The 12,240-nt window shown below is 44.5% G+C and overlaps 1 protein-coding gene across 1 annotated transcript in view; it reads right to left on the bottom strand.

Annotated features, from left to right (window-relative positions):
- Nucleotides 1-12,240, bottom strand: part of LOC135219775 (choline-phosphate cytidylyltransferase A-like) — a 327,433-nt gene that overhangs the window by 164,331 nt on the left and 150,862 nt on the right. The gene's annotated exons all lie outside the window — the stretch shown is intronic.

The raw sequence follows: 12,240 nt of genomic DNA, 5'->3' as shown, positions 1-12,240 counted from the left end.
CCCATCATTCTTGTCTTTATTTTTGCAGAGTCAGAGGCATCCAAGATGGCAGCGCTTTGGAAGGGAAGACCATGGGGCTACGGGGTTCTCCGTCCTTGGGGGGTTTGCTGTCGCTTTTCATTGATGTTCACTACCCCCCCCCTCCTCCTCATGCTGTCCAGGCCCTCCACCTCCTCCTGCCCTCGTCTTCATGGGTAGCCAAGGTCAGCCATATTGCTCCGCCAGTGACAGTTGCTGCTTCTTTGAGTCAGAGGGAAGCCGTGGCGTCAGCCCCGCTAGTGACTTCATGGGGTCAGTCATTTTATATCCCTCCCCCAGTGGCATCTGCTTCCCATTCGGATCGAGGGGAAGCTGTGACGTCACCGCCGCTTATGATGTCACTTCCATCGATGACGTCACTCTGTCGCCTCCACTGCGCTGCCTCGCTTATCTGTGTCGTCATTGTTCTTTGCCGTGACGTCATATCTGCCATCCAGTTCACTGCATCTCCCTTCCATGTCGTTGGAGCCTTCTCTTGCTGATCCATCTGTGGCTTTATGCTAGGCGGTTCTTAAGAGATTGTACTTTATTTTCGAAGTTGAGTTGGCTGCCATGTTGACTTGGAGGACTGGAAGCAAGCGTGTTGTATCGCCCCCCTCCTCCTGCGAAGAGGTTGTGCAGAAGCCAGTGCTGTCTTCCTCTCCTTCTCCCCCATCTCTGCCGCGTTGGCGTATCAAGCTTTGGAAGGCTAAGGACTGTGCCCTTTCTTCGCCTGCGAGTGAGGAGCAACATGCCCGTGTTCCTGAGAATGTTGGTGTTTCATAAAGTGTTATTATATCTTCTCTTGTGCAATCTGCAGTGGCTGCTTGACCCTCTGCATCGAGTCATGAGCATGTTGCAACCTCCCCTGTCTGTGCACATGTTGCAGGATCTCCCACTTCTTCTCCAAGGCCTATCCATCGCCGTAAGGATCTCAAGGGGCCTGTCAAGGGGTCAAAGGTTGTGAGTGTGGAGTTGGTGTGGCAGGAGTCTTTGCCTGCCCCTCTCCCTGGCTCTTCCAGGAGTTCGACTCTTGAGGTACATCTGCCACGCCCGTGCCCATTCGCGGCCATGTTAAGGAGTCGCCTGTTGGTGGAGCGTAGTGGTGTTCCTGGTGTTGTGGTTGGTTTGTCCTGGGAGTCGGTGCTTGGGTCCAGCCCCCACACAGGTTAGTTTGGTGTTTCGGGCTGTTTGGCTGCTGGTTCTTCTGTTATTTTGAACAAGGAAGGGGTTTTAGATGGACTGCACACCCTTCTCGTCGTCGGTCTCTGTTGCCGAAGCAGGAAGAGGGAAACACTCAAGAGTTTTGTGTTCCTTTTTTTAGAAGTCGTCGATCTCTTTCGTGGTTTAAATAATTTGGAGAGTAGGACTCAGGCTCGGTCGTCTTACACTCCTTTCTGCTTGGAAGCCTTGCTGGGAGCTAAGCAGGATCCCAAGCCTTCGTTTTAACTTCCCTCGTCGGGGCACATCCAGTCGGTCTTGCATAAGGTTAACGCCGCTATTTCAGATCGAGATGGTTCGCTTCGCGCTAAGGCTCTCCCAAGCTGCTACCCCCGCCTCTCATGAGGCATAAGAAGTACTATGCTACAAACTCTGCCTTTTTTGATGTCGCATCATCTTAACCCGCACGTCATTTGTCTGAAGCTGGGATGGACTTTGGAGCAGGCGAAGTCGGTGGCTCCATTGTTGTCTCCACAAGACGCCTCAGCGTTGGAATCTACAGCAGCCTTCATGTTGCAGACGGTATCTTGGCTCTGGTCTATAGTCATTGCCAAGATAGCTTCTGACAGGTCCCGAGAAGGGTTGGTGACTGTGTCCTCTCTTGCTAGTTTGTTGCAGTCCGGAGGCAAGACGTTTTCGTATATGGCTTACTTCAATGTTAATTTATGGGCTAACCTTCTCCTGATTAGAAGAGATGCGGCTTTATCCAGGATGGAAAGATCAGTTGACACTGAATCCTTGCTGGCATCGAGAAATGGGGATCTGTTGGAGTCTCAATTTTTGTTCCCTCGGAATGAGTTGGAGGATGAGATAGACCAGCGCTGGGCCAACACCAAGAACTTGGTGCACCAGACTGTGTGTAAGTCGGAGTCTCGTCCTCTGAGGCGTGCGGCTCCTCTTCCTTCCCCTGCCCAGCAGCAGTCACAAAGATCGTTGCCTGGAGGTAAAGGGGGCCGTCGGTAGGTTGCCGCCTTTCCCTCTCCTGTGTCACGGGTTGGGGGCCTGCTTGAAGTGGGTGGTAGATATCCTTCCGGTAGGGTACTTACTGCCATTCAGCTTCCCTCCTCCTCTCTCAAACAAGCTGTGGCTCAAAGGGCATATCCTCCAGATTCTTTGGAGTTCTTGGCTCTTCGGGAGAAATGCAGTAGATGCTGAACAAGGATGCAATAGAGGAAGTGGTACATCCATCTCCAGGGTTTTACAGCCACATCTTCTTGGTGTCCAAGGAATCGGGAAGTTGGAGACCTGTGATTGATTTATCCACCTTGAATCACTTCATGAGGAAGACGCTGTTCAAGATGGAGACCCATGTTCAGTGTTGGCAGCTCTGAGGGAAGGCGACTTCCTGCAGTCGATGACTTGAGGGATGCATACTTCCAGATCCCTAGTCATCCGGTGTTCAGAGAGTTCCTTGGCTTCTCTCTCGGGGACTAGGTCTTCGAGTTCAAAGTCCTGTGCTTCAGGCTGACCACAGCCCCTCAAGTGTTTACAAGGGTCTTCTCTCTCATATCAAGTTGGTCCCATGTTCAGGGGATCCGTTAGCTGAGGTACCTCGACGATTTGTTGGTCTTGGCAGGTTCCAAGGAAAAGCTGCTGCAGGACAGAGATTGTCTGCTTCGGTTTTGTCTGGAACTGGGCATTGTGGTTAACCACAAAGAGTCAAACCTTGTACCCAATCAAGTATTCCCTACCTGGGCATGGTCATTGATATGGCGGTTGCAAGAGTTCCCGTCGGATCAGAGATTAGAGAAGTTGTGAGTGGTGGCACGCAACTTCCTCTCGGAACCACATCAGTCAGCTCATCAGTGGCAGGTTCTTTTAGGAATTTTGTCTCCCCTGGAGAAGCTGGTCCCTCATGGGCGTCTTCATCTTCGGTCTCTACAATGGAGACTGGGGGAATTCTGGTCTCCAGTGGGGACTCACACTGTTAGAGGTTCCTCTGTTTGTGGAAGTAAGAGAAGACCTTCTATGGTGGTTGGATGACTGAAATCTTATGAAGGGTGTCCCGCGTTCTCTATCACTGGACTTCCTTCTGTTTTCAGACGCCTGTCTCGCAGGTTGGGGCTCATTTAGGTGGCCTCTGTCCCAGGCAAACAGAATGCGGTCACAGACAAACTCAGTCATTGGGATCAGATCCTAGGGACAGAGTGGTCCCTCTAAGTTGTAGCAGACAAGCTCTTCCTGGTTTGGGGGAGACCCATGCTGGATCTTTTTGCGACTCAATTCAACACAAAACTAGAGATATTCTGTTCAGTGGTCCAGATCCTTTGGGGTTAGAAGAGAATGCATTACAACATCCCTGGTACAACCTGAAGGTGTATGCCTTCCCTCCGTTTTGTTTGATCCATCAGGTTCTGAACAGACTGATGAGTTCGTAGGGTCTCACGATGACTTTCGCAGCTCCTCTGTGCCCTCAGGTGGAATGGTTTCCAGATCCGCTGTAGTCCTTGTCGGAGGAAAATTACCCCTTGGTGGCATCTCCTGTGTCAGCCGCATGCAGAAAGGTTCCACCAGTCAGTAGAATCCCTGTCACTTCACGGTTGGAGGCTATCAAGTATCTCCGAGAGAGGCTTTTCTCAGAGAACAGTAGGGCATATGTCCAGCAGTCTCAGAAAGTCAACCTCTGTGGTTTACCGAGGCTATGGGCGATCTACTGTGATTAGTGTCGTAAATGGGTTTTTTTTTTTCTCCACTTGCAACCTCTATTCAGCAAATAGAAGACTTTTTAACCTTCCTCAGAGATGAGGAAAGTTTGTCTGTTTCTGCCATTAGTGGCTACAGGGTGGCATTTGAGCAGTCGAGTTCTAGGGAGCTCAAGCCTCTGACGTGGGATGTTTCCTTGGTCCTCAAGAGCTTCACTAAGAGTCCATATGAGTCTTTGTGTCACCCATCTGACAGGAACTTGACGCTCAAGACAGCTTTCCTCCTGGCCCTGGCATCTTTGAAGAGGATAGGAGAGCTCCATGGTCCGAGCTATGATGTGAAGCACCAGGGGTGGGGGTTGGTGTCCTTTGAATTTGCTCCAGAATTCGTGGCCAAGACCCAAAATCCCTCTATGCACGATGATAGGTTCACTTCATTTTCCATTCCTTCACTGAATGACTTTGTGTGTGGTGATGCTCAAGAGCTTTTGTTGTGTCCCGTCTGGGCCCTGCGATGCGATTTTAAAAAGCGCAGCACCTTAGACCAGGCTGCCGCAGACTTTTTGTTAGCACAGGACGTACAAAGAAAGAGGTGTTGAAGACTACTATCTCTTTTTGGATACGGAAAGCCATTAGACAGGCATACTTGACTCTTGATGATTCCACCACCACGTCTGCGCAGGCTAGAGCGCTCTGCATGACGTTAGGGGTATTGGTCCCCCTCTGGCTTTCAAAAAGAACTTGGCTGTACATAGAGTGCTGAGCACTGGTACTTGGTTACACCAGTCCACGTTCACCTCTTTCTATCTTGAGGATGTTGCCCACAGATTTACGGACACGTTTTCCCTGGGTCCTGTGGTGGCTGCCCAACAGGATGTGTAACTCATAGTTGCCCTTAACATGGCACTTTTGTATCTTACCTAAGATGATTGTGTGGATAAGAGAATGAGGGAGTTGGCTGGTCTCTTTCTGTCTCTTGTACCTTTCCTTCTTCTATCGGGTGGGCTAAGGAATAGACATGTCATTCGGTGGACTGGTCTGATACAAGTGAGTAAGGCAGTCATACTGATAGTGTGGTTGCTTGGTATACAAATATCAAACCCTCTATTCAGTAGCACATGCTCCACTCCTTGGCAAGGAGGAGTTTGGAGTGATAACTAACCCTGGTGCGTTGTATTGTTATTGGACAGTCAAAGTTTCTCTCTGTTTCCCTATACAATGATTCTCCCATATATCATTGTACGTCACTCAGAGTCTTAGTGGTTAGATATCAATTTATCTAGCTTCTCACGGGCTTCAGTCCCTCTCAGAAGTTATTTCTTCTGGAGCTGGACTGGTGGGTAGGCCCCCAGCCGGTTTAGGATGTCTTGTACCTCCCTCCAATTATGAGTATCCTATTGTTAAGACCAAAGGTTTGTTTGCGTATGAACAATTGACAAATTTTCTAAGACAGTTTGCATTTTTCATAGCTACAAACCTGAGGTCTTAACATTATACTGCCTACTTCTAGCCGCCTCTCTGTCTGCTAAGACATCCTGAGTTGGGAAAGACTGACGTGGTGCCGTAGGTGCATGGTCCTTGACCTTTTTTCATTTTTCACCCGACATATGCACGCATTGCCAGATCTCACAAGATTCCTTCCTTTCACCTGCGTTTTAACCGGATCCAGCTAGGAGCTAGAAATTATCCTATTGTTAAGACCTCAGGTTTGTAGCTATGAAAAATACAAATTGTCTTGGGAAATTTGTCATTTCATACACAGAACAAACCTTTGGTCTTAACATTAGGGTAAATCTTCTGGCACCAGCTGGAGAACCGTTAAAAGCAATAACAAATTGTATATGCAAGGGATCTGTAGCATCTGGCATCCAATACATAGCTGAGGGGGAAGCAGGTCAGAGACCACGCTTGAACCTTGTGATGTATTTAATTTTTCTTCAACTGCCTTGGACAGTGGACGTTCAGTTTTGCTCTCCTCCTCCCAAGCTGGTTTTTGCCCTAAGCGTGTGATTCCTATTTCTGCTTATACAGTAATACCTTGGGATACGAGTTTAATTTGTTCTGTAACTTTGAGCTCGTAAGTCAATCTACTCGTATGTCAAACAAATTTCTCCCATTTAAAATAACTGAAATAGATTTAATCTGTTTCAGCCCTGTGAAACATCCCCAAACCATCCTAAATTATGAAAAAAGACATGTTTTTAATTAAGAAACACACATGTATACTTTACCAATGCATAACAAAATATATGAAATAAAAGAAAAGGTGTTATTTAGTACTGTATTCTTACCTTGGAGACAGACGAGTGCGGCTAACGGAGGTGAATGGCAGAAGAGGAGGGAGGGAGGAAGCGATGCAGGCACTGTAGACGTAAACTAAAACAGCACTTTCTTAACACAATGAAAACTAAAATTGCATTTTGTTTACTTTAGATAAAACTAAAACTGCACTTTCCTTACTTGAAATGAAACAAAAAAAAAATTCATTGTAAAAAAGAACTGCACTTTCTTCTTCAAGTCGGCGTAAATAATACGCGCCTTTTCACATATTACAGTCACCATCAATTTATCTTCTGCTAGCTCCTTCTCTTTCACCCACACCAGCAGAATTGGGACAGAATTGTAGTTCCTTTTGCTGGTGTTGCACTTTTGATGGCATCCTTTTGTTCAAGGATGGTACAAATTGTAGATGTACTGCAGTCGTACAGCCTTGCCAGTTCAATCACTTGTAAACCATGCTCATGTATTTCTGTTATTTCTTGCTTTACTTCTATTGACATCATTCTCTTCTTCTTACCACTTTCCTTTATACTCATTTTCTTCGGCCCATGTTGGCACACAAAAGGGATTTTGACAAAGGAAAAATCTGTTTCTGGGGGAAGACCTGTGACGCCAGGTGAAATGTTCCTGTAGCACACATTTCTAGGTATAAATAGATGCTAAATATACCAGAGATAAAGCTAAATGGAATGCTGAAGTTACTACCTTCAGCTCGCTCACCCATAGGGTGTCGGTATAAACACAAGGGCGAGTGGAACCCACTACCACAGGTTTTCTGCCAGTTAGAAGATTCCCCTCAAAACCCCTCTCTAGGTAGGTGCCGTTACAAGGACTACAATACGTCTACCTTCTGCTCACTACTACTACAACTCCCGCCCGAAGGCTTCATTCCTGAATTACGCACCCAAGCTTGGGCCGGCTAAAGGGTGGGGATCAGGAAAAGAGAGGGATGGGTTCACCGGGCGACACAAGTCTTCCCCCAGAAATAGATTTTTCCATAGTCAAAATCTGGGTTCAACCTGTGTCGGCCGGTGAAATAGTATCAGAGAATTGGCCATACAAGCTTGGTAAAACAAAAAATTTAAAAGATATACGGTTCTCTTAAAATTAAGTTTTAATAACCAATGTAAAAGTAACAGGTTACAATGGTAAAAAAGTGGGAACAAATATGACCAGATCCATACTATCCTGGGAAAACAGCAGGTAAGGAATACAAAAATAACAAATATAAACTATATACATGTCCGGAAGTGGATTGATAAGCAAACCAGCCCGGAACCTAAGGGAGACAGGTAGGGATTACGAGCGAGGCAGGTAGGAAAGAGTGAGCATCACGGGAAAAAATTAATAGCAGAATAAAGGAATGGGAAATAGAGTTATAAGACTAGGCCGTATCAGGGGAGACAATGCTCCCTGCAGCCACTGCTGAAAATTTAAGGGCCTCTAAATTCTTTAGACAGTGGCATTTAAATACTGCCCGGGATTTCCAACCCGTATATTTTTTAAGATCCTCAAAGTTCATATTGTGAAAATAGTTAATTGAGGTAGCCACTGCCCAGATATCATGGACGTGAGGGACTGAATCCGGATTGGCTTGTTTAATAAAATAAAGAATTTGTTGTCTGATTCCTTTGAAGGAAATGGTTCCGCCTTTTTCTCTAATAAAAAGAAGACCTGAAGACTTTCCAGAAGTTCTGCCCAGATAAGATTTTAATGTGACAATAGGACACAATGATGAGTCCTGTGTGAGAGGTATAATCTTCCATGGAGCCCACCTGTTTTGTGGGTCTTCATTCTTTGCTAAGAATTTCCGATCTGGGGAGAGTAGAACTTCACCCGACGGGAGGAAATCAATGTGATTTGGGTCTCTAGAAAGAGCCGACAGTTCAGATATTCTGGCGCCTGAAGCCAGATTCATTAAGAATACAGGTGGTCCCCGGGTTACGACGGTTCCGGCTTACGACGTTCCGAGGTTACGACGCTTTTTCTTAAATATTCAATGGAAAAATCCGTCCTGGGTTACGACGCTTGTTCCGAGGTTATGACGCTGACGCTTCCGACGCTCCGAGTTAACGACGCTTTTAAAAAAACTCATACTATGATAAAAATCTTTTATAGTTTAGCACAGTATATTAATAAAAATAAGTTTCTGGTTAGATTACAAACAAAAATTTTGAGGTTATGATGATTTTCGACACTTTTTATGTCGTATTTTTCTATGATTTTTTAGTGACGCCTCATATGCGGAACTAGTTTCCGAGCGAATGAATACATACTAGCTTGCGGTGCGCAAAGTTTACATATAACAGTCCAAAGCACAATAATGAAAAAAAATCATTGCTTGTTTCCAGTAATAATAACAAAACGAAGTTTCTGGTTAGATTACAACGAGAGAGAGAGAGAGGAGATGAGAGAGAGAGAGAGATAGAGATGAGAGAGGAGAGAGAGAGCAGAGAGAGAGAGGTGTCTTCCGATGCTCCGAGTTAAGGACAGAGAAGTGTTCGTTTCGTTAAACGGCCTCTGACTCATGCCAGTAAATGTTTTTTGTGATACTAAAAATATAAGCCTATTTAAAGATACGTTTACTTTAATTAGTCTATATGATACGTAAATAGTAATCAATGTTCTTGTAGCCCTCAAGATTTGGCAAAATCGAAGTATCCAAAGAGAGACATTATCCAGTACACTGGAACCTTGACATACGAATTTAATTTGTTCCGTTACCATTGTCGTATATCAAAACAGTTGTATCTCAAAGCATTTTTTCCCATTTAAAATAATGTAATATGTATTAATCCGTTCTAGCGGTATGAAACCACACCTAAACACAGCTAAATTACATATAATATACACAATTTATACACAAATACGAGTAATAACACACATAATGATAAAATAACAGCAATGTGATAAATGATAATAAATGTTAATAAAATCAATTAAAAAAAAGAAAGGAATTTTACTTACCACAACGAAAGATGACGTGAGGCCAGCAGGGGGAGGAGGTAGGGAAGGGTGGCAGGGAACGATTTGTTCTCTTTTTATTTACGTATGTACACTAATAACTACGTAATAAACACAAATGAAATAACATTGCTAAACTAATTTTTATTTTTTTATTTTAATCAGTTTTGTAGTTTAGAAATAATGGTGATGCCTTTGGAAGGTTTTATGCTTTGCTATAATTTCATGTTTTGCTTCATCGAAATCATTTTCTTGGGTTTTTTCTTATCACCTGCTTTGTCTTTAGCTTTGAGACCCATGGTTAATAATAAAATAGACAAAATAACACGAAAAATAGGCGCAAATACAACGAACTAAACAACGACGTGTTAACATGCAGCACCAACAAACAAACAGACTGAACGCCATTTATCGGTCGCCTATACAACTAACACTCATCGCAAAATCGTCTCAATATTTCGTTGTATATCAAAGCTTATATTTTCGCAAATTTTCTGTTGTATCTCAAAACATTCGTATATTAGGGCAATCATGTCAAAGTTCCAGTGTAATTTGATCAGAGAGAGAGAGAGAGAGAGAGAGAGAGAGAGAGAGAGAGAGAGAGAGAGCGCCTTGGCAACAATGGTCACCGTCTCGGGGATTGACGTAACATTTATTTTCTGAACAGATAGGACAGAGAAGTGTTCGTTTCATTAAACAGCCTCTGACTCATAGCAGGAAATGTTTTGTTGATACTAATATATAAGCCTATTTAAAGATACGTTTACTTTAATTAGTCTATGTGATACGTAATAGTAATCAGCTGTTCTTGTAGCCCTCAAAGATGTACATAAAACTTCAAGAATGTAGTGTCACCAGAGGATTACAATAATAGTTTTTACCTTCAAGAACCAGCATTCTTTTATGAAAATAAACTCCAGGTTGTACATAAAACTACAGGAAAAACAAAAACATGTAGTGTAACCAAAGGATTACAAGTAAGGTTTTATAACTTTTTATTAGTTTAAGACATATTTCCAAGCGTCGTTCCGGCTTATGATGATTTTCGGCTTACGACGCGTCTCAAGAACGGAACCCCCGTCGTAACCCGGGGACTGCCTGTAATGTTTTCCTGAGAAGGGTTATATATGAGCATGATTCATTATCAGTGTCTGAAGCCAACTTGAGTACATCGTTTAAAAACCAGGAGACCGTGTGGGGGCAGTCCACTGGTCTCAGACGGGCACATGCTCGAGGGATAGATGAGAAGTACGAATCTGTCAAATCAATATTAAAGCCAAGCTGAAAAATCTTCCTTAAGGCAGATTTAGTCGTAGTAATGGTACTAGCAGCTAGACCTTTTTCAAACAGGGTTCTAAAGAACGAAATTGCCAGATTCGTAGTCATCTTTTGGGCATCTGATTCTTTTAGAAAGATGGCCATTTTCTTTACTGCAGAATCATACTGTCTGAGTGTTGATTCTCTTTAATCTGATTCTACGAACAGGATGTTTAGTGGATCGACACTAGCATCCTTCTGTGCCGCAAACTTCATGAAGTCCACAAAGTTAGGGCATTTAGAATTCTTGAGGAAGCTGACACAGTCCGAGTTTGTACTATTTGAGTCAGTTCTGGATAGGGAATCCGTCTGGGACGGAGATTCAACTCTAGTAGAAGAGGAAACCAATTGCTCTTCAGCCAGTTGGGTGCAACCAATGCTACCTGTCCTGTGAAAGATCTGAGTTTGTGTAGGACTTTCTTTAGGAGGTTTACTGGCAAAATAGGTAAATCTTCTGCCAATTGTTCCAGTCTATGGACATCGCATCTGTGGCATGAGCTAGAGGGTCCAGATTGGGAGCCACTTAACACAGAGTTTGTGATTGACTCCGTGGCAAACAGGTCTACCTGAAGGCCCGGGATTTGATTGCAAATCCAACGGAATGACTTCGTATCCAAGGACCACTCCGACTCCAGCGGAGTTGTTCTGGATAGTGAGTCTGCAATGACATTCCGTATTCCTGCCAGGTGAGTAGCTGACAGGTGCCAATGATTTTTCGTTGCTAACGAAAAAATTACAATCATTACATGATTTACTTTCCTCGACTTGGAGCCCCCTCTGTTTATGTAATGAACTATCACTGCGCTGTCCGAGACTAGTCTTACATGACTGTTCTTGACTGGAGCTAGACATTTTAAGGTCAGAAAAATGGCCATTGCTTGTAGGACGTTGATGTGGAACTGGCGGAATGTATTCGACCACGTTCCTTGAACCTTCTTGTACTGGGAGTAGCCCCCAACCGCTCAAAGAGGCGTCCGTGTGGACTATCAGAGACGGTGGGGGAAATTGCAGTGGCAATGATTTGGAGAGACTCCTGACTTCCGTCCACGGACGGAGTCTTTTCTTTAATATTGGCGGAATCAGAGAGATCTTGTCTCTGAATTTGTTGTTGGCTCTTTTCCGCCAGACTCGATTGATATCCTTCAGCCTGGCTTTCAATAGGACATCGGTTATTGAGGCAAACTGAAGAGAACCAAGAATTCTCTCTGGGTACGACGAGAAGCGCTTTTGTTCTTGAGGAACTGTCTCGTAGCTTCGCTATCTCTCTGCACTTCTTTGATGGGAGAGATAGTTTGTGTGAGGTTAGGTCCCATTGGATTCCCAACCATTGAAAGCGGGACGCCGGAATGAGACGGAACTTTTCCTTGTTTATCTGGAAACCCAGATATACTAGGAATTCTATTACCTTGGCTGTTGCTTTGCGACACTCCTCGTCGTTGGTTGCCCAAATGAGCCAGTCGTCTAGGTAAGCTACTAACATTACCCCCTGAGCTCTTAGTTTTTGGACTACTGTCTCTCCTAGCTTGGTGAATACTCTTGGCACTATGTTGAGCCCGAATGGCATGACTGAATGAGTAAGCTTGTTTTCCTAGTTTGAAGCCTAGGTATGGAGAGAAGTTTCTTGCTATCGGTACATGATAGTAAGCATCTGTAAGATCGATAGAGGTGGTGACGATCCTACGGGGAAGTAAGGTCTGCACCTGCGAGATGGTCAGCATGCGGAACTTGTCGCATTGAATGTAGAGTTGAGACGGGACAGGTCCAGAATCACTCTTCGTTTGTCCGAGTCCTTTTTTGG

Source organism: Macrobrachium nipponense, chromosome 1 (genome assembly GCF_015104395.2).
Source record: "Macrobrachium nipponense isolate FS-2020 chromosome 1, ASM1510439v2, whole genome shotgun sequence".
Classification (NCBI taxonomy): domain Eukaryota; kingdom Metazoa; phylum Arthropoda; class Malacostraca; order Decapoda; family Palaemonidae; genus Macrobrachium; species Macrobrachium nipponense.
Note: the sequence above shows the minus strand (reverse complement) of the source record. Positions and strands in the feature narration are given on the sequence as shown.